Consider the following 22187-nt stretch of genomic DNA (forward strand, 5'->3'; position numbering starts at 1 on the left):
CAGTAAACATCTAAAGGCTCTAAAGCTCCTGCTCATAAAAAACAAGGGTAGTATTAGTACACACACAAATCCTGAACTTTAGGAGCAGACACAAGAAAAGAAAGATACTGTTGCGGTCAAAGGCATTAGATGAGGCCAACAAAGTAATAAATTATAGTCGGTGAACTCAACAAGGATATTATAAGGCCTAGAACACAGATACTATGCAAGGAAGGGAAAAGGAACAGCTGTCAAAGATTTCTACATATCACAGTGTCATCAAAATTTTTCTCAAAACAACAATTCAAACCAGGATTATGTGGCCATAGCAGAGTCAGCTTTATAACAGGCCAAGAGAAGGAAGAGAAATTTAACCACATGGCCATCAAGGCCAGGGAGAAGGCGATGGCAACCCACTCCAGTACTCTTGCCTGGAAAATTCCATGGACGGAAGAGCCTGGTAGGCTGCAGTCCATGGGGTCGCAAAGAGTCGGACACGACTGAGCGACTTCACTTTCACTTTTCACTTTCATGCATTGGAGAAGGAAATGGCAACCCACTCCAGTGTTCCTTCCTGGAGAATCCCAGGGACGGGGGAGCCTGGTGGGCTGCCGTCTATGGGGTCGCACAGAGTCGGACATGACTGAAGCGACTTAGCAGCAGCAGCATCAAGGCCAGAGCTGTGGATAGAACCTTCCAATCTGGAGTGAGCAGCACAAAGAATCTGATATTATCTTTTTTAAAAATTGTGGTAAAAAGCACATAACATAAAGTTTATCATCTTAGCCATTTTTCAGTGTACAGTTTAGTAGTTTCAAGTATATTCACATTGTTCTGAAACTGATTTCCAGAAATTTTTCATCTTACAAGCCTGAAACTCTACTCATTAAACAACAACTTCCCCTTTTACTCTCTCCTCAGACCCTGGTAGCCACAATTCTACATTCTGTAAGTGGAAGTATGTGGTATCAGTATTAGTTTTTTTTTTGGCCACACCTTGTGGCATGTAGGTCTTAGTTCCCTGACCAGAGATTGAATCCATGACCCCTGCCTTGGAAGTGCTGAGTCCTAACCACTAGACCGCCAGGAAAAACCTGGAATTAGTTTTTAATGTGTCTTAAAAGAGAGAATGCACACAAAGTCATTCACAGACATGGTGTGAAATCACAGTCATATTCAAACCTACAGCAGGTCATTAGGTCTGATGGGGGAATGGGTATTTTCCCTTAAAAAGCCCTTCAAAGAGGTCCAGCAGGGCACAGGGCTCATGTCATTAGACACAGAGAGTTTCAGAAAGCTCCAAGGTCGGGGGGCTGCCATCAGGCTGCTTTGCTTCCTAATTCAGAGATTGGCAATGATTCTATCACGCTGCCTCAATGGTACCAGTGTCAGCGGGAGTTAGCAATGCAGCGCCTCCCTAAAGCGAAGAAGTAGGCTGCTCTCCACTGGGTCCTCACTCCGTCCTCCCATTCACATTAACACTCAGGGTTAATCCTGACTGTTGGCAGAGTGACTGGCACCTCCTAGCTCTCTGATGTCAAGCTAAGATGCTCCCATGTGGGTGGATAAAGACACCAAGGGCTGTGTTCATCACCACTCTGCAGACCTGCCCTTCTTCGATATATACGTCCTAAAGAAGCGATTATCTACACTTATACTAATGATGTAACTGGGACAAGTAATTACGAAAGCAGAACATCCATTTTCAAAGAAACGAATATTATTATCTTTCTTCTACCCACAGACATTGTTGAAGACAAAAACAAATAAGCTCACAAGAACACACGCAACTGAAAGATTAGGAGCAGCATTCCAAACCCCCCATGGCACGGACAAACAGAGAAAAAAAAGCCCAACAGCCCCCAAACAAAAACAAAAGTCCCTCCTTCACTCCCTGCAGGCAGGAATTTCCTCAAAGCCTCTACTCTGACAGAAGGCATGCAGGTTGGATGCGAGTAGGAAGATCACTTGACGTCCACCTCCTCATCCCCCACAACCTGGCACTTGCCATCTTTAGGCTCCAGCAACCTCTGTGGCTGGGAGGACACTGGCCCAGGCAGGTCCCCGGGCGAACCCAGGAAGGGAGGTGTCTGGAAAGCGGCCATCCTCTCACTGCTGCAGACGGGGCTGCTGACAGGGGCGCCTGGGCAGCAGAGGATGGGCAGGGACCGGGGACGCAGGGCGGGGAAAGGGCTCAGGGAGAAAGAGGTGAGGGAGAAAGATAAAGAGAGCGATGACCAACTCCAGCACTGCCCGGCTCTCACCAATCACCGGCCTCAGCCTGCTGAGCTCCTGTGGCCTCTATCGTGTGCTGGATGGGCAAGTGAGAGGGACAGGACCAGAGGGCCCGGGGCTTGTGAGCAGCAGGAGGAGATCGACCTTTACTGCTGCAGAGACGATGCAGATTTCAAAAGCCTAAAATCTGCGATGAAGGGAAATGCAAATGTGCTGAACGTGGGTTTGACTGGCAGCTTTCCTCATCTGTCAATCACAGGGTAATAAACACTGGGAGATGGCAGAAATGAAGATAAATGCTTTCAGCAGCACCAGTCCCCACCCTCCCCTCCTCTTCCGCCCCCACTCAGCACATGACAAGAGACTTACAGCAAGAAAATATATCAGCTTCTTAACCAACTCTTCTGTTAAAACTTTCCTTACAGGCCACCTACACGTGAATTATTGCTCTATAAGCCCACATTCTCATTAGGGGGCCCAGTTTGTAAAGGGTGAAAAGCTGCTGTCAAATCGCACCTGTACACTTTAGGGTGCAGCACTACTGGGCTGAGTCAGTTGGGGCCAACATGTAAGAAAAAGGCCAGGCTGCTCCCAGAGGCGAAGGCGCGGCGGTCCTGAGCCTGTCTATCTCACGCCTGGCTCACTCCATCTACAGGAGACGCTGGAGCTCCAAGGGTAGCACGGTGTCATTTTAATCACTGCCACATCACTATTTACCCAGGGACAAAAAGGCTGACTAAGCTCTGAGGGCCAACAAAGATGCCCCATGGGCTTGGAGGGCAAAGATGATGTCTGATCTGTATCTGTGGATACAGAAGACCACACTCAGTCTTGACTGCCAACTTCACAATCACTGTGCAGTGCAGGAAACATCCATAAGGTGGATGACCTTATGGATTTCCCACAAGTAGGTCCAAGGGAAATATTGCCTATTTTAGGACTTGTGAAGGTCAGGTAAAGCATCCAGGCGACTCAGTTTTTGTTAAGGGACTAGGGCTGACCTAACAGAAGCAGAAGAGATTAAGAAGAGGTGGCAAAAATACCCAGAAGAACTGTTTAAAAACAAACAAACAAACAAACAAAAAACGGTCTTAATGACCTGGACAACCACAATAGTGTGGTCACTCACCTAGAACCAGACATCCTGGAGTGTGAAGTCAAGTGGGCCTTGGGAAGTATTACCACAAACAAAGCTAGAGAGGTGATGGAATTCTAGCTGAGCTATTTAAAATCCTAAAAGATGATGCTGTTAAAGTGCTGTACTCAATGTGTCAGCAAATTTGGAAAACTCAGCAGTGGCCAAGGACTGGAAAAGGTCAGTTTTCATTCCAATATCAAAGAAGGACAAGGCCAAAGAATGTTCAAACTACTGTACAATTGTGCTCATTTCACATGCTAGCACTTCATGGTAAACAGAAGAGGAAAAAGTGGAAACAGTGAAAGATTTTATTTTCTTGGGCTCCAAAATCACTGTGGACAGTGAATGCAGACATGAAACCAAAAGACGTTTGCTCCTTGGAAGGAAAGCTATGACAAATCTAGACAGTGTATTAAAAAGCACAGACAACTCTTTGGTGACAAAGGTTCCTATAAAGCTATGGTTTTTCCAGTAGTCACGTACAGATGTGAGAGCTGTACCATAAAGAAGGCTGAGTACCAAAGAACTGATGTTTTTGAATTGTGCTGCTGGAGAAGACCTTTTAGAGTCCCTTGGATAGCAAGGAGATCAAACTAGTTAATCCTAAAGAAAATCAACCCTGATTATTCACTGCAAGGACTGATGCTAAAGCTGAAGCTCCAATACTTTTGCCAGCTGATGCAAAGAGCCTACACATTAGAAAAGACCCTGATGCTGGAAAAGATTGAAGGCAAAAGGAGAAGGAGGCAGCAGAAGATGAGATGGTTAGACAGCATCACCGACTCAATGGACATGAATCTGAGCAAACTGTGAGAGATAGTGAAGGACAGGGAAGCCCTACGTGCTGCAGCCCAAGGGGTCGCAAAGAGTCAGACACAACCTAGCAAATGAACAACAAAAGGGTTATTTTTAAGTAAGGTTAAAAGGTTAGTGGGCTGCCGTCTATGGGGTCGCGCAGTCAGACACGACTGAAGCGACTTAGCAGCAGCAGCAGCAGCAAAAGGTTAGTAATTCCTAATCAATGTGGTGCAGTTGCTTATAGGAAGATGGTTGAGCACTCTGTCAAAACTACATCCCGATTCTGCTAAAAGTGAACCTGACAAAAATCTTAGCAACTAGATTCTTTAAGGTATTAAAAAAGACATTCTGCCCTACTGGCCCAGCCAGGCTGGTTTCCTTCAGATGCTGAAGTGGAAAAAAAAGACTTAAGACCTTTATTCTAAAGTGCAGGCAACAACTAGTGGAAAGTGTGGAGCAAAAATAAGTGGGAGAGAGCTTGGTAAATGGGTCTGTTTCAAACCACAAACTGCTTAGAAATGCGAGTAGTCCCCAGAGCCACTCCTGTGCTCTGGGATCCTGGGAAAACAGTACTTGTCACATAAAGACAGCTCATTTGAAATAGTTTCTAATTAAATTCACTGTTCAGACATTAATATCAGGAACAAAGTGGGAAAGCATCATTAACAAGCCCCATATTGAGACAACTGCTTAGAAGGATGCACTCAGGTTGTCGTCTATAATCCGGGTAAAATCTAAATAAGATCTCACCTCCTCCTGGAAGCTTCTCAGAAATGGATAGAAATCCCTGCCCACACACTATTAGCCCTTTCCATAACATAAAACATTTGTCATCCTGTAGGTTACCTGGCTCTAAGTACATCAAATCTGCAGTGAGTTCAAGTGTTTATGACTCTGTGTACACTTAACCATCAATTTTCAGTTGGTATTGCTTGGTCTCTTTCCTTCTTTAAGACAGTGAACTTCTTGAGAGAAGGAATCAACTTTTCACTTAAATTTTAGATACTATACAGTATTAGTATAGTATCTAAATACTACAGATTTTTAAAAATTTATTTTTTAATTGAAGGATAACTCCTTTACAGAATTTTGTTGTTTTCTGTCAAAGTTCAACATGACTCAGCCACAGGTATACATATATCCCCTCCCTTTTGAACTTCCCTCCCATCTCCCTACCCATCCCACCCCTCTAGGTTGATACAAATCCCGTTTGGGTTTCCTCAGACAAACCTCAAATTCCCGTTGGCTATCTATTTTATATATGGTAATGTAAGTTTCCATGTTACTCTCTCCATACATCTCACCTTCTCCTCCCCTCTCCCTATGTCCGTTAAGTCTATTCTCTATGTCTGTTTCTCCACTGCTGCCCTGCCAATAAATTCTTCAGTACCACTGTTCTAGATTCTGCATATATGCGTTAGTATACGATATTTATCTTTCTCTTTCTGACTTACTTCACTCTGAATAATAGGCTCTAGGTTCATCCACCTCATTAGAACTGATTCAAATGTGTTGCTCTTTATGGCTGAGTAATAGTCCATTGTGTATATATACCACAACTTCTTTATCCATTCATCTGTCGATGGACATCTAGGTTGTTTCCATGTTCTAGCTATTGTAAATAGTGCTACAATGAATAATGGGATACATGTGTCTTTTTCAATTTTGGGTTCCTCAGTAAATACTATAGATTTTTGACTTAGAATTTTGCCATTCACACAGTTCTAAAAGGTGAGGAACACCAATGAGAGTGATAAGAAAGGTCACTGCCTGTCTTACGAAGTGCCCTTCCACAAGCAAGAAGTTATGCCCTAGACAGTCCTTACTATCTATTATCCATTTATAGGGACAGGCTGAACTATAAAGAACCAATCACATGTTAATTTTAAGTCCAATAATTACATCCAGGAATAGGAACAAGCAATACTGTTTGCAAAAGGAGCTTATCTTTAATTATAAACATAAACATCCATCAAGGAAAAAAACAGCCTAACAAACTATAATCAATAATACTATGTAACGCCAAGCAGCCAGTAAAAAGAATAAAGTAGATCTGTTTGTACTGATATAGAAAGATGTCATTCATATATATTGTTCCCTATGAGCCCATCTCTATAAAAACAAAACGAAGAAAACTATGTAAGTATAAAAATATACATATGTGTGTGATTAGGCATAGAGAACGATTTGAAAAGACACATTCCAAAGATAGTGAACTCACTGAGAGTTAAAACTTCCACTTAAATTTTAAATACTATACAGCTGCAGCCTTAAAATTCCCTTTGGGGAATGAGACTGAGGATAAGAGTGATGAGGAGAGACTTAAGCATTTTATAGTATCTATTTTGACACTGTCTGAATTACTTACAGTAAATCAGTTAAGGAAAAACATGAAGAGTGAGAAGTTACCTTTATAATGATTTATGGCAAAATTCTGCATTTTATCATTTAATATCCCCTACATTCAACATATACATTTACTCCACATAGCTAGTTTGAGAAAAGCCTTGAGAAAACTCCTTGAGAAAAATTCCTTGATCCTGGGTTTGCAATAAAATTCACAAATCTTAAGTTTTCCATTTTTACAAACTGTCAGTCAGGATGATACTCTGAGATGCCCTTCAAGCATCTAAGAAGAGGGTTATGTCTTTGGTAGCCAATAAATCTGTGCTATTTGACTGAAAAAGGAGCCAAAACAATTCTGTCTCTGGGTAAACATCTTACCAAAATATGCCACAGATGTTCATAAGGACATACATCAAGAAAATTCAAGGCACGTTAGTATAGTAAAAATCTAGACAGCTTCATGTTCATCAATGGGCAGTAGATAATGTGTATAAATAAATCTGTGTTAGTAGCTCAGTGGTGTCCATCTCTTTAGTCTGCCAGGCTCTCTGTCCATGGGACTATCCTGGCAAGAATACTGGAGTGGTTTGCCACTCCCTCCTCCAGGGGCTCTTTCCAACCCAGAGATTGAACCAGAGTCTCCGGCCGCTCCCACACTGGCAGGCAGAGTCTTGACCACTGAGCCACCCGGGAAGCCCGCGAATGACACTAGGTGACAATTCAAAGGAGCAAACCAAATCAAGGCACGTCATTGTGGACTGATGAAACCAGGTAACACTGAATTTCAGAAGCTGTAAAAATGATACATATGGTATCATTTATTAAAAGGCAACTCTTTTTTTTTTTTTCTTTTTTTTTTCTAGCCTGTTCCCATGCTTTCGGCACAGAGTCATCCACATGAAGAACAACCCTGTTTCCTAAGCTGGGGTTATTTTTAGCTCACCACTGGATTGCACCAGCCAACAGAAAACTGGTCAGGTGCAGTGGCGGGTGGCTAGTAAAAGGCAACTCTTAAGACACAAAGCAATGACATTTTACTAATAGATTAAGTTGTAAAAAACAGACTGCAATTATATAAACCAAATTCATGATAGGGGCTTCCTCTGTGTGGAATGGGAAATACAATTATGGAGGTCAAAGGGAACCTTGGCTTTATCTGAAAAGATTCTATTTTCAAGAATTGAAGGAGGAACTCCTTCATGGTCCACTGGTTATGGCTCTGTGATTTCAGTGCAGGGGAACCAAGATCCTGCAAGCCAGGAGGCTGCCAAAAAAAGAACTGAGGCAAGCAGGGCAAACTGTTAACAACTATTACATGCTGGTTGCGGAGGCACACAGGCTTGTTATATATATAGATGTGTGTACCCATATAGATGTACTTATATTTTTTTATATTAAAGTTTCTCACTATTGAAAGGAAAAAAGGGATATGAAGGAGAGAGACAAACAAGAAGCTGGGGACACATGGTGAGGACCTTTAAATGTTTCCCCACAATCTCAAGCCCTGTCCAGCAAAGTATGGGGGAGACACTAACTGGCTAAAGTGAAATACTCTGGGATACGGAGTCCCAGTAATTCCAAAGGTGGGCAGAGATGGCCATATTCTGTTTACTTGGGATTCTTGACAAAAGATTTCTCCCACAGAAACATATCCTGTGTCTCCGTGAATTGAGCTTATACCATGTAAAGCCTGAGCTACTGCACTGGTGAAACCATCCAGCAGACGGTCACATAAATTTCGTACACAACAAAAGCAGAGGCTCTAAGGCCACAGGCTTCCTGGGTTCACACTAGGAACAGTCTGCAGACGAAACATACAGATGCCCCAAGCTTTTCTCTTAGACAGCACCTTAAAACATCTTATCTTGAAGAAAAGAAAGGTTTATTTTTAATGTCAGGTTAGATAACTTTCTGAGAAAGGCCTGTGGCAGAGTTCTAGGTTTCGAAAGGGATATTTCACAAGAGAAAGCAAAAGGAGTTTTAAGATACGTTTCAGTGTCTTCCTTTCTGCTAGATGCACTCCTAAGGAAACACTGGGTCTGCTACCACTATTCAGGGAAGCCTGAAAACCACTGAATATGGTGGTACTTTTAAAGGCAAACTCTGTCACTAGTTGTCATAAAGAATGCATGACAACCTGCAAACTCCTTGATAGGCTGCTTATTGTGTGGGTAAGTAACAGCAAGGAGGTCAAACCAGTCAATCCTAAAAGAAATCAATCCTGAATAGTCATTAGAGGGATTGATGCTGAGGCTGAAGCTCCAACACTTTGGCCACCTGATGCAAAGAGCTGACTCACTGGAAAAGACCCTGACGCTGGGAAAGATTGAAGGCAGGAGGAGAAGGGGTCGACAGAGGATGAGATGATGGGATAGCATCACCGATTCAATGGACGTGAGTTAGAGCAAGCTCCGGGAGATGGTGAAGGACAAGGAAGCCTGGCGCGCTGCAGTCCATGGGGTCACAAAGAGTCGGACACGACTGAGGGACTGAACCACAAGTAACATCACGAAAGAATCTTGCAGTTATCACTAAGCTATGGGCCCTTGTCCTTTACAAAACCATCTTTCTTCCTCTCCACTGTCCTCACCCCAATCCTTCTTTCAATACCAGACTGATCATTTTTAAAAGCAAGTTTTGATTGTGGCACTCATCTGCTCAGAAGTCTCTAACGGCGCCTTGCTGCCAAAACTAAACCAGATTCCTTGGTTTGTTATTCAAGGCCCTCAACAGTCTGTCTGCCATCTACCTTTCTGTGCTTGTTTCCCACATGATTCACGTTTCTGGAAATATGCTTTAAATATACCCCCACTTTTGTGCTTTGGTTCATACTGTTCCTACCACCTAGGCTCTTTCTTCTCTCCTCTAACAAATGCTTCCTAAAATCCCCCAATCCCTGCCCCCAATCAAGGACTTTCTCAATCCCTTTTTACAAGAAGTCTTTTCTGATCTCATTAACCTGACATGATCTTCTCTTCAGAAGCCCCACGGCATTTTGTTTCTCTCTCTTATTCTGTCATGTTCCTTCTGCTCCATCTCCCGCCTTCTGGTCCAGGCAGGACTCTGTCATTACTCAGATCACTTGAAGACAAGTACAAAATTCAGTCCACCTGAGGTCCAACTCAAAATCTAGAGGCTAAGTATATACTTGCTCTGTTCCTGCTCAACACTTTTCCCTGAACCTGAATCTACACAGTCCATTATAAATAGGTTCTTTTTCTTGTTTTGGCCTTGTAGTACGGCTTGTAAGATCTTCATTTCCCAATGAGGGATTCAAACCTGGGCCCCTGTAAGTAAAAGTACTGAGTCCTAACCATTGGACCACCAGGAAATTCCTACAAATAGGTTCTTTTGATGGGAAGGAAATACATGATTTTCTCATCTTTATATGAAATATCTTGATGCTGTGCTGCAGAAGCTGTGCGGTAAATCCATACTAAACAGAAACAAAGAGCTTCCTCAATATGCACAATATGTCCTGTATCCTAGAAAGAGCACCCTGCACAAAGCACACGGTTGCAACTCAATTCGTTGCCTTGGAGCCACAGTACCTCTGGCTTTGAGAAATATCCATTCAACCAGCAAAAGGACACCTCTAGAATGCCTAAAACCATTTGTTTGATTTCTGAACTCTAGGAAGCTACCCAACCTCTGGAATCTACAAAATACAGTACTCAGGGCACTAAGAAATTGATGGTTACATGCAGGGGAAACACTCCAAGAATTTACTTCTTTCTTAACTGCAGCCAAAACAAAGCAGGGTGGGCAGATTTTTGACTGCAAGTCGCTATAAGGTTAAAAAGTTTCTCTTCCTGGCCTCTGGAGAATCCAAGCTGGGAGCATGCTGTCCCCTTTGTCTGCCTCTGCAAGGCTCTTGCCTCGAGGCCAGCAGGATTAGCACAGCCATTTCATGCTCTGAAAAGTCAGAAAAGGCGAGATGAAGAGCTTTTCATTCGAGGAAATGCCTAGTAGTCAGAGCTGGTTCTGTTTCTGTTGAAAAGATAAGCGGGGATGCTGAGGTTAAAAAGCAAAATTTTCAACAATGCTTAATGAAAGGCTTGGAGACAATGTACAGAATTAGGCAACGGGATAAACTCCAAGAAGAGAGGAGCAGGTGCCAGAGCAGAAATGCAGCAGAGACTCAGCACCAGACAGTTCATGCATCCAAAATTTTCCATGTATTGAAAATGTCATCAGGACACCCTGTGAGCCCAGACTTGATGCAGCAATTACGGGATACAGACTTATCCTTCCTGGCACGAAATACCCACAAATAAGCTCCTAGGGTAAAAGTCAAAAGAATGTAGAAAGAAAAGCTTTACCATAAAAAAACTGAGCAGTTGCTACACTTTCTTGCCTAAATAGATAATTAAATACAGATCTTCTTGTGAAGAGAGTAGTCTAAACTCAACTACTATATTGAAAGGCACAGAGCTCCCAGGCCCACGCAGGGTTTTTAACCTTGCTAGGGTCTAGAGATGGCCTTCGGAAGCTCCAAGAAACCACTGAAACTGCAAATTAAATTGTGTGTATGCGTGTGTCATTGTATGAGGCCATGTTTGTTTTCTATGTCTTATGGTGCTTTGATATTTGAGGTCCTTGCGGACTGACGGACTGCCCCTCTCTGGGTTAGCTAATTCCCAGAGATAGCAAACAAATGCCCGCTGCTGCTACTGCTAAGCCGCTTCAGTCGTGTCCGACTCTGTGAGACCCCATAGACGGCAGCCCACCAGGGTCCGCCGTCCCTGGGATTCTCCAGGCAAGAACACTGGAGTGGACTGACACTGCCTTCTCCAATGCCTGAAAGTGAAAAGTGAAAGTGAAGTCGCTCAGTCGTGTCCAACTCTTCGCAACCTCATGGACTGCAGCCTACCAGGCTCCTCCGTCCATGGGATTTTCCAGGCGAGAGTACTGGAGTGGGTGGCCATTGCCTTCTCCAAACAAATGCCTACAAGCATGCAAACCAACCCATCCAGATCCCATACCCCTCGTGACCAATATATCCTCTGGCCAAAACCACTCCAGAGCCAGGTACAAACAACTAGGGCATCCTGGGATCTGTCAAAATTATCCAAACTATCTGATCCTGAATGCATGCAGCACATTTATCTTGCCTCACCCACTCCTTCCCTGAGAATACGGAGAAGGGCTCTGGCTCAAGCATTCCCCTCAGCTCCTTCTGCCTCCTGGTTGACCCTGATACTACCCCATGTGGCCCTGCATGGCTGAGTGTGTTCCCCTACTCTTAGGAACTGTAAGTAATGAACTATCTTTTCAACAGACTATCTTTCTCATCTGCTGGCCTTCAGTTCAGTTCAGTTCAGTCGCTCAGTCGTGTCTGACTCTTTGTGACCCCATGAATTCCAGCACGCCAAGCCTCCCTGTCCATCACCAACTCCTGGAGTCTACCCAAACCCATGTCCATCGAGTCAGTGATGCCATCCAACCATCTCATCCTCTGTCGTCCCCTTCTCCTGTCCCCAATCCTACCCAGCATTAGGGTCTTTTCCAATGAGTCAACTCTTCGCATGAGGTGGCCAAAGTATTGGAGTTTCAGCTTCAACATCAGCCCTTCCAATGAACACCCAGGATTGATCTCCTTTAGGATGGATTGATTGGATCTCCTTGCAGTCCAAGGGACTCTCAAGAGTCTTCTCCAACACCACAGCTCAAAAGCATCAATTCTGCGGCGCTCAGCTTTCTTCACCGTCCAACTCTCACATCCATACATGACCACTGGAAAAACCACAGCCTTCACTAGACGGACTTTTGTTGGCAAAGTAACGTCTCTGCTTTTAAATATGCTATCTAGGTTGGCCATAACCTTCCTTCCAAGGAGTAAGCGTCTTTTAATTTCATGGCTGCAATCACCATCAGCAGTGATTTTGGAGCCCAAAAAAATAAAGTCTGACACTGTTTCCCCATCTATTTCCCCATCTGCTGGCCTTACTGTACCTGAATAAAACCAAAATCCTGGTTACTCCTTATTACAGTTTTTTTTTGCTCTTATTACAGTTTTGTACACACCTTTTTGTCTGAGAGGAGAGTCCAAGCTTTTAACACACATTCTCACCGAGGTCACCGTCCTCCAGGAGACAAAGAACTAGTGTTTCAGGTCACTCTGGGGCTCTAGCTCAGTGGATGAGAATATATCACTGATGAAGCTCTCGAGGGCACCTATAAAAGCCAGGTGGCTGTTCTTAGCGTGCAAAGAGAAAGCAGTGGAGATTGCAGAGGGCTTTGTTTCTGTTTTTCCTGGCTCTTTGCAGGAATCGTGAGACACGGGAGTTTAAAGGGAGAAGGTTCGCAAATTCCCAGAGGGGTGACAGTAATGATAAATTAGCATTTCTCTCAAATAATACAAAACATCTGAAATGCTTAAGCATCCAATGGGTTGGGGAGATTAGGGATTGTCCATGTTATGTTTTGTTAAAAGCAACAGGCACACTGTGAGGATCAAAAACTGTATCATCTGCAAAGAGATAAACCTTTTGGCCTCCGTCTCACTAAGGCTGACAGAGATAGAGAGAGTTTTCAGGCCAAAGTACAGAGTCTTGAGACATGCCCAGAATAAAGAGTAGTGAACTCAAACCAGAGAGCTTTCTGATGGCTGAATGAGAACTGAATATTAAACAGATATCTATCAAACATAGCACAGTGGAAGATGTATATAAAATGGTAATAAAATGTCCTTTTTGCTTGGTTGGAGCCAATAATCCAGCTGGGGAGATAAGACTTCTGTCCAAAACATTACAAACAAGAAAAGCAACTTAAGTGTCTAATGAAAGGCACAGCTGTTTAGGAAAGGTCACTGGACTTGGGGAGGGGAAGCCAGGAAAGCTTAGGGAAGAAATAGCTAAGGCTTAAAGGAAGGAGCAAATGGATTTGGAAAGGAAGAGAGGAAGAGAATGGTTCAAGCCAGAAAGAGGCTCTAACTGCTCAAGGATATTCAGGGTTCAAGGGCTAATATCAGTTCAGTGGGAAGCAAAGGCTCATATAAAGCAGAATATAAAATTTTTTTTCAGCAGACTGAAAAAAAAGACAAGGAATTTGTCATCTGTACAGCAAGAAACAAATCCTTTGAAATTTTGTGAGTAAGGGAATTACAAAGTGGAGTGCTTTTAAATTTTAGTTTTTATCAAAGTACCACATACACACAATTTTAAAAGTTAAAGAGTATTACAAGGCTAATAAAGTCAAATAGCAGCCTCCTGCCCTATCCTCTCCCTTGACTTCTGCTCTCCAGAAGCAATTGCTTTTTAAATCTTTTAGCTGTTTTTCTTCTGATAATTAACTGTCATATTTCTGCTGTTAACTAATTTTCCAATTTTCACAATTATCTACTGGCTTCCTAAGATGGGAGACAATTTCTCCTGCCCTTTTCTTCCCCACCCTTCCAAAGAAGTTATATCCCGTTTTTAGATTAAATAATGTTAATTATTTACAGTAATTTGACCATATACATATACACAACATACACAAATAGTATAATAAATTTATATTTCCTTTCACATACAATTTTGCTTCTTCTGGAGAAGAAATGTTACTGTCATAATTTGCCAGTCATAACCGTCCTTTCCCCATGAGATGGATGAACGAGGAGTTTGGGATTGGCATATACACACTACTGTATATAAAGTGGATGGGTGGTGGGGACCTACTGTATGGCACAGGGACCTATATTTATTGAATACCGGTCTTGTAATAGCTTATAATTCCTGGAGAAGGAAATGGCAACCCACTCTAGTATTCTTGCCTGGGAAATCCCATGGACAGAGGAGCCTGGTGGGCTACAGTCCATGGGGTCGCGAGAGTTGGATACGACTTAGTGACTAAACCATTACCACCACCAATAGCCTATAATTGGAAAGAATCTGAAGAAGAATACACCCCCCCACACATATATACCTATGCATTTTTAAATTTATTCATAACTGAATAGCTTTTCTATGTACCTGAGACATAACATTAGAAATTAATTACACTTCAATTTTAAAAAATGGTTTTAAAAAAAGTGATAAGAATGTGTAATAAGCAATGTGTGCTGGTAGTTATTATTTTTTTTTTTTTAAAAAGAGGCCCAGGCATCACTCTTAAGGGAAAGGAAGATGTAATCAAATGTTAGGTTTGGTTGATATGGATATTCATACAGCTGTAATACATTTTAAGTGAAACTGCCTCACGTAAAATGTGTTGTTGTATGTTGAACTCTCTTAGAAACCTCCCTCCTCCAAATAAAACCATTGTTTGTTTTTTTGGTTTTTTGGCCACGTTGTGAGGCTTGCAGTACCCTAGTTCTCTGACCAGGGATTGAACCTGCGCCCTTGGCAGAGAAATGCAGGAATTCCACTGCACTGCTGGAAAATTCCCCAAAACTCTGTTTTTATAACAGGATTTGTCTTATTACACTGAATGTCTTAGGAATATAACCCTTGCATTACAGCAAAATAGGCTATAACAGAAGCACTGGGCCCTAGAAATATGAAAAAAGACAAGGTTCTTGACTCCAGGAAACTAATATCTCAGAGAAAAAAACATAAATATGGGAATACAAGGAAAAATACTGTAAAACTGTAAATACATTATACATCCTAGGTACAGTTAAGTTACCTCAAGAGTAAAATAAGTCTAAGAATAAGACATAGCAACAGGGGGCTTCCCTGGTGGCTCAGTGGTAAAGAATCCACCAGCCAACGCAGGGGATATGGGTCCAATCCCTGATCTGGGAAGATCCCACATGCTGCAGAACAACTACTGAACCTGTGCTCTAAAGCCTGGGAACCGCAACTATTGAAGCATGCGCACCCAAGGGCCTGCGCTCCGCAACAAGAGAAGCAACTACAGTGAGAAGACTGTGCATTGCAACTAGAGAGTAGCCCCTGCTTACTGCAACTAGAGAAAAGCTCATTCAACAATGAAGATGCGGCACAGCCAAAAATAAAAAAACAACATTATAAAAACCAACACAGAAATAGTTTATATTTCGTATTTTTAAGTTGTGTGCTGGTGTGTTTAGTCGCTCTGTTGTGTCCAACTCTGCGACCCCATGGACTGCAGCCCGCCAGCTTCCTCTGTCCATGAGATTCTCCAGGCAAGAATACTGGAGTGGGTTGCCATGCCCTCCTCTAGGGAATCTTCCCAACCCAGAGATGGAACCCAAGTCTCCCGCATTGCAGGTGGATTCTTTACTGTCTGAGCCACCAGGGAAGCCCCAACTAATATCCATACGTGGCATTCTGATATAACAATACTATGGCTTTTGTTCATTTTTCAAAAATATGTAGCAAGATACTTCATGTGCAATAATTGCTACTATTTTCTAAGTATTTATCTTGTACCAAGGACACATTAAGTACTTGTTTAATAAATGTTCCCATTCAATCTTCACAATTACCCTACAGGAAGTCTGTTTATTCGTTAGACAAATATATAGTGAGTTTCTACTACATGCCAGACAGTGAACAAAACAGATAAAAATTCCTGCCTTCATGGGAATTACATTCTGCGGCGGGGGTGGGGGTGGGTGGAAAAGCTATATAACAAAGACATGAGTTCACACAGCATGTTAAAATTATGCGAAGTGTCATGGAGAAATATAAAACAGAGAAGAGAAATGGAAAGTACCAAGGGTAAAGTATTGGCAATTTTCAATAGGGTGTCACTGAAAGGCTTTACAGAACCCCTCTTCTACAGACAAGGATTGAGGCTTAGATAAGTTAAACAACTTTCCCATGGTCACTCAGTTAGTAAGAAGTGAGATGAAATTTGAGTTCAGTTGTCCTTAGTATTAAACTCTATGGCCTCTCCTCAAATCAGTAATAAATCCAATCACGTAGGTTTGCTTTATCAGATTATTTCTTTAAGATTATGTTCGCATTTTTAGCCTCCCAAAGGGGTTAAGAAATAACTTTATATTTTCAGGATTTGATGCCTTGTTTCGTATCTACACTAACTTTTCACAAAGGAGTAGAGAATGACTTAAGATCTTTGGTTGGCTTTATATTCCTGGAAAAACTGAGAAGAGATCAAAACAATAATTAGTCAAGGAGAGTCAAAGGACACTTCACAAACTACATTCAGTCTGTGAGAAGATTATGCACTAACCCTAAACAAGTCCTGCTTCCTCTTTCTGTTACTGTGACCATCTCTATTTAGTTCATCAAGAAGTATTTCTTTTCTGTCCCAAGGGTGCCTAGCACAACTCAGATGTGCTTCAGCAACTCCGTTTATTAAGCTGAGATGGGTTCTTTACAGCCACCTGAGCCTGTCTTAGCATCAAGGTGTCCCTGTCACTGGAACATCTCAAGCTGGTGATCTCGGCTTGTGCTAAGTAGTTCAGGAACTGCAAATAACCTGGGTGCTAAGGCAGATATCTACTTTCATTCCTTTTAATTTCAGGTAATATATTTTTCAAAAAAGTTAAGAGTGCTTTACCATTTTTCACCCCCACTTAATCCCTGGAAGGAACACGGAGGTAAGGCTAACCTCATCCTCACCTGTCAAGGAGACAGAGAGACCAAGTGACTCACTCAAATTACACTGTGAATTAGTGAAGGAGCCAGGACAACAACGACCTGGCCGTCAATGTCCAGTGCAGATTCTAACACACAAGCTCAGTAGCTCTCAGTTTTTTGTGTGTCCATATGTACCGTTTGGGTACTAGATTGTGGGGGGCAGTATTTTTGAAGCGATTAGAAGACACCACACAGTTGTAAAGTCATTTTCAATAATGAAAATGCTCGCACTAGTTTAATAAGACAGTGACTCACAGCGCCCATCTGACCGCCTTTGGTGCTGCTCCGACTGCTCACTCACCACGCCAACCTCTCATGCTCTAGGGAACACGAGCTCTGTCTTTGACACCAGCCTCTGACCTCTTACTCCTACCAACTTGTATCCTACTCTGAAACACATGTGCAACTTCCTCAGGTCCAAAGCTAAGCTTACATTGCAATAACAATTTTATTTAGCAAAACTGCATTTTACCCACCAGTCAAAACTTGGTGGCATACCAGTGTGTTAGGCAGTACACAAAAAGCCCAGTCTCCCTTCAGGAAAACAAAGTTGCCTCTTTGACTAAGAGGTCAACTTGGATTTAGTGGTTAATTAATACTTTATTGCAACATCACCAGGAAATCAGCAATTAACAATCAGTGCCAAAGACATTCATTAAAGCCTACATCCTCCTGTATCACATCAGAATGACAGCCACTCTGATGTAATAATCAGGAGTAAGGAATCAGATAAAATTTAGGACTTCTGGATACAGTAATTTAAAGCACTTTTGAAAAGGTATGAAAATAGTAATGGAACCTGAAAGTTTACCTATTTTTTTTTCTAGTAAAAATCCCCAGCACTTAGCGTAGGGCCCGGCAAACTGTAGCACTCAAGAAGTATATTCCAGAGATTTTCCCTTATAGTCTGGTGGTTAACAATCCACACTATCAATGCCGGGGTCACAAGTTTGATCCCTAGTTGGGCAACTAAGATCCACTGAATTCATAACACACAAACTTAAGAACAGGACTATATTATCTGTCTGAATGGTAATGAGCGAAGTAGTAAAACTGGTCAGTTTTGGTATTTTTCTTGGTTGATTGTTTTCATGATGGAAGTTAATATATATTGGAACCACCAGAGGCAAATAGTTTTCAACGAATAAGGGAATAAATGAACAAAGAATGTTCTGAGGCATAAGATCGACACGAACATTAGAGATCCATTCACATCCTTCTCATATGTAAAGAGAGACCCTAAATTTTTCTCTCTGTTCTAATGCAGCTCTGTTGCCTACTGGACAGAGTGGGGGGAAACCTACAAAGGGCTCGTACTCATTCTAGATTTTCCCCATGCCTAGCAGGTAAACTGAGGCTCAAGGAGAGAAGTACAGTCCTAGTGCCCCGAGGACATCTAACCACTATCTTCTAAGGAGATGCTGGACATGGTCTTTAGAAGAGAAGTGACACCGAGTGAGGCTGAGAAATGGAAACTGTAAGTAAGGTTCAGCTTGAGAAGGTCCACAGGTATCTACGGAATGAGGATGGGCACGCTATGTCCCCACAGGGTCAACCTGAGCACCTGGAGGGAAGGTGAGGAGAAGAGGAAACGAGTGCGGTGGACCGAATACATTTTTAAACGGAGGAAAAGTCTCATCGATAGCAAAATTTTGTAAATAAAGTATTTTAGGTCCTTCTGAAAGTGGACCCAACTAGTTTCAAGTCCCGGTCAACTTAAATGGCAGGCAGCCTCCAAGGCCCGGTGCTAGGCATGATTTCGAATACAAAAGCTTAGTTATGATTAAAAGAAGAATCCAAACCTTTGGCTTCTCACAAGAAAGCAGCTATGGGTGACTTCTAGGTAGTTCCTAATGTTCACCATTTATGAATACTGAAGCCAAGGGAAAACATAAGTGAAATATTCACGTTTAATGTACAAGACCTAGGTTGAAAAAGGAATGGGGCATGGATTTCTCTGGGAAGTAGACTAGATCTTAACCTTGTCTGTTTTTGTTTGCAATATTCTTTGACTGAGTCTATCTATGCACACACACAAAAAATCCCCTCCCATCACAGACTGCCCAATTAAGAAACAAATAAAAAGATTTCAGAGGAGCTCTGAGTATGATTCAATTTGTCAAAATTAGGTCTAAGAACTCTTCTCAACATTTTCCTTCAGAGACAGGGCCCAGAGGCCACTTCAACTTTGATAGTTTGTTTCAGTTATACCCCCCACACAAAAGTTATGAGTCATGTAAAATTGTAAACTGTGAAACAGTCAACTTGTAACCAACACTGCTTAGCTCTTGCTGTAAGAATCCCATAATTTCTTGCCGTATCCTTTTCACTCTTAACTTTAAGGTCTCAGAACAGGAGAGAGGTAGAAGAGGGAAGTCTAGCCTCCAAAATGAGGAGGACAAAGGAAGCAGGCGTCTTTATTTTTTTAATTTTATTTACTTGTTTCCCATGCTGTGTGGCTTGTGGGATCTTTGTTCCCTGACCAGGGATTGAACCCTGGCCCTTGACAGGGAAAGTCTGGAGTCCTAACCACTGTACTGCCTGGGAATTCCTAGCAGGCATCTTTAAATGAAGGAGATCCCTAGATACCAAGACTAAGAGGATTTTTTTCAAGATTTCTACACTCTTAACAATTTTTCTTCAGGTGTCCAAAAAGAGCACTGTCTCTCTCCATGGTACATTAGCCTTTCAGGAAAAAAGTCCCTCTCACATGTAGGAGAGATGCTAATAACACAAGGGAAAAGGTAGGCAGCTGCACTTCATGCCTGAAAATGAAGACTAACAGTAAGTCCACACTAACCAAGGTCCATATAGCCAAAGCCATGGTTTTTCCAGTAGTCATGTATGGATGTGAGAGCTGGACCATAAAGAAAGGCTGAGTGCCAAAGAGTTGATGCTTTCAAACTATGGTGCTGGAGAAGACTCTTGAGAATCCTTTGGACTGCGAGGAAATCAAACCAGTCAATCCTAAAGGAAATCAACCCTGAATATTCACTGGAGGGACTGATGCTGAGGCTGAAGCTCCAGTACTTTGGCCACCTGATATGGAGAGCTGACTCACTGGACAAGACCCTGATGCTGGAAAAGTCTGAAGGCAAAAGGAGAAGGAGGAGGCAGAGGATGAGATGGTTGGATGGCATCACTGACTCAATGGACATGATTTTAAGCAAACTCGGAGACAGTGAAAGACAGGGAAGCCTGGTGTGCTGCAGTCCATGGGGTAGCAAAGAGTTGGACATGACTTAGTGACCGAGCAACTATAACAACCACCAAAACTCAAACATGGTGTACTTAGAAATCATGGTAGAATGGGACAAACAGTAAACCTGACACTAAACACTCCCTTCACAGCTGTCACCTCCAGGTTCTATGGCCAATTCCCCTAGTACTTCCCTCCAGTGGCAGCTTTAGAAGGTCTATAAATGAGTCTTAGAGTTGGCAGTTCAGTAGGTGAAGTGGGGACAGTTAGGTCTTAAAGCTGCCAGCAGGGCAAGCTCACTGTTTTCATCTAGATAGGATTTTTTTCAAGGGTGGTTTGGCTGCAACAGAGGGGTATTAACAACTCCCAAGCTAACTCTTGGTGCTGGTGGCTTCTATCCCACAGGGCCTTAGAGTTCTTCCTCGGTAAGACAGAGATTAGAACAGCTGGAAAGTTCTTCACATCAGGTGTTCTTAAGCTGTCCCTGCAGACTCTCTATCTGGAACATGGGAGTGGAGAAACTGGGGTATTTGAAACAACTTATTTCAAGCTTTGCATTGATATGTTCAGTTTTAATTAGTTTCCTAAGAAGCAATTTAACATTTTACCATTTTCCCCCAGTCACCTCACTTCAGCAGAATCAATGAAAATATTTAGGCCAAGAAACACTTTGTGACTTTTATAAGCTCTCAATTAGGTCTTATGTTAGCTGTATTTGCTTTGCTATAAAGAACATCAAGTTTAAATTCGGTGACCCATGATGGATAAAGGTCTAAAGGTAGGAGGGGAAGGGGACCCAAAAAGCAAAGGCAGAAGAAAGGAAGGATATTGGCTGAATCCCATGACTACACATTCTAACTTCTTATCAGTAGATAAGAGATAAGCTCTAGTTTTATTTGTCTTGACGAGCATCTCTGCCTCTTTAAACAGTCTGTATATTTCCGTTCTCAGCACTGCTCTTCCCAAGACATACCACTGTTCCGTCTCCTCTTGCGAGTGGAATCTTCCCCAGCGCGGGCCAAGTTGCTTCTCTTCACTTTCTAGGAGCAGACAGACATGGTCACGCACATGCACTGCAAGCTGCGGCAGCAGCAGCTCCCTGTCTGCCTCACAGTCTTTTCACGAATCCTGGCTGAGCTCTGAGGCAGAGCAGAGAGATGCTCAGGGAACACACTAAATCGCTGGGTGCCCTGCTGAGCTGGACGAAGTTCTTGAGAAAGCCAGCTTAAATCTCCAATGAGAAGTACACACCTTTCTTGTACATAGGCCATCCTATTTTGAACCCAACTGCCCAGTGCAAAATTCAGAGCTCACTAACAGCACAGCTTGCGTCCCACCAAGTTAGGAAGATGGCTCTGAACATCAAGCATGTTCTGAAGGAATGACTAGTGAATATGACATTTGCCTCTACATGCCTGAGGCTCAATCTGTGCCTTCGTATTTGGAGCCCATAAAATAAGTTTCTAACCAGTCTCGTCAATAAGGCCAAGCAAAAGCTAACTCCTACGCTTGAGAAGAACTGAATTCTAGCTTCTCCCAACGACTGCTCTAAGAAAGCATAACGTGCCACAGTCACTGGCCATGCAAACATCCTTTGCCTTAGTTTTTAGGAACTTCTCTTCTAATTTGCTGTTAAAGAAGCTGCGGATTATAAATGATGCCACGGGTACAGGTTCACTCACAGCCAGTTTAGTAAGTGCTCGCAGTTAATCCTGTCAGTCTTACTCCCACACAGAAATACACGTGGCCCCGAGGGGCCCAACCACCCACAGAGCTCTTCTGCACATCTTTTACCCTCCAGCACACAGAAATAGAGGGCTACATCCCAGAAAACAAGAAAAAAGGTAGTTTTTCTGAAATGCTCTGTCTAGAAAACTAGGATCTAGCTTTCCATTCGGACGTCATTTCCAAATGCATGTCTCTCTGAATAAACCAAATAATGATTTAAACCATTTAAATAATGAAAAATCAAGATATT

General features: G+C 42.6%; 1 protein-coding gene, 1 long non-coding RNA gene and 1 other non-coding gene across 18 annotated transcripts in view; all 3 read right to left on the reverse strand.

The window, feature by feature from the left end:
• The window catches only part of AMBRA1 (autophagy and beclin 1 regulator 1), a 168093-nt gene that overhangs the window by 54904 nt on the left and 91002 nt on the right, over positions 1-22187 (reverse strand). The window lies entirely within an intron of this gene.
• LOC145528067 (small nucleolar RNA SNORA65) lies at positions 7359-7487 on the reverse strand. The gene has a single exon (XR_014070139.1). It is a non-coding gene; the product is annotated as a small nucleolar RNA SNORA65 (small nucleolar RNA).
• Positions 14743-21249, reverse strand: LOC145525489 (uncharacterized). The gene is made up of 2 exons (XR_014068244.1): positions 15730-21249; positions 14743-15151 (listed from the first exon to the last, which is right to left on the reverse strand). It is a non-coding gene; the product is annotated as an uncharacterized LOC145525489 (long non-coding RNA).

This window comes from Giraffa tippelskirchi, chromosome 11, assembly GCF_054371585.1.
Source record: "Giraffa tippelskirchi isolate mGirTip1 chromosome 11, T2T-mGirTip1v1.2.pri, whole genome shotgun sequence".
In the NCBI taxonomy this organism is placed as follows: Eukaryota; Metazoa; Chordata; class Mammalia; order Artiodactyla; family Giraffidae; genus Giraffa; species Giraffa tippelskirchi.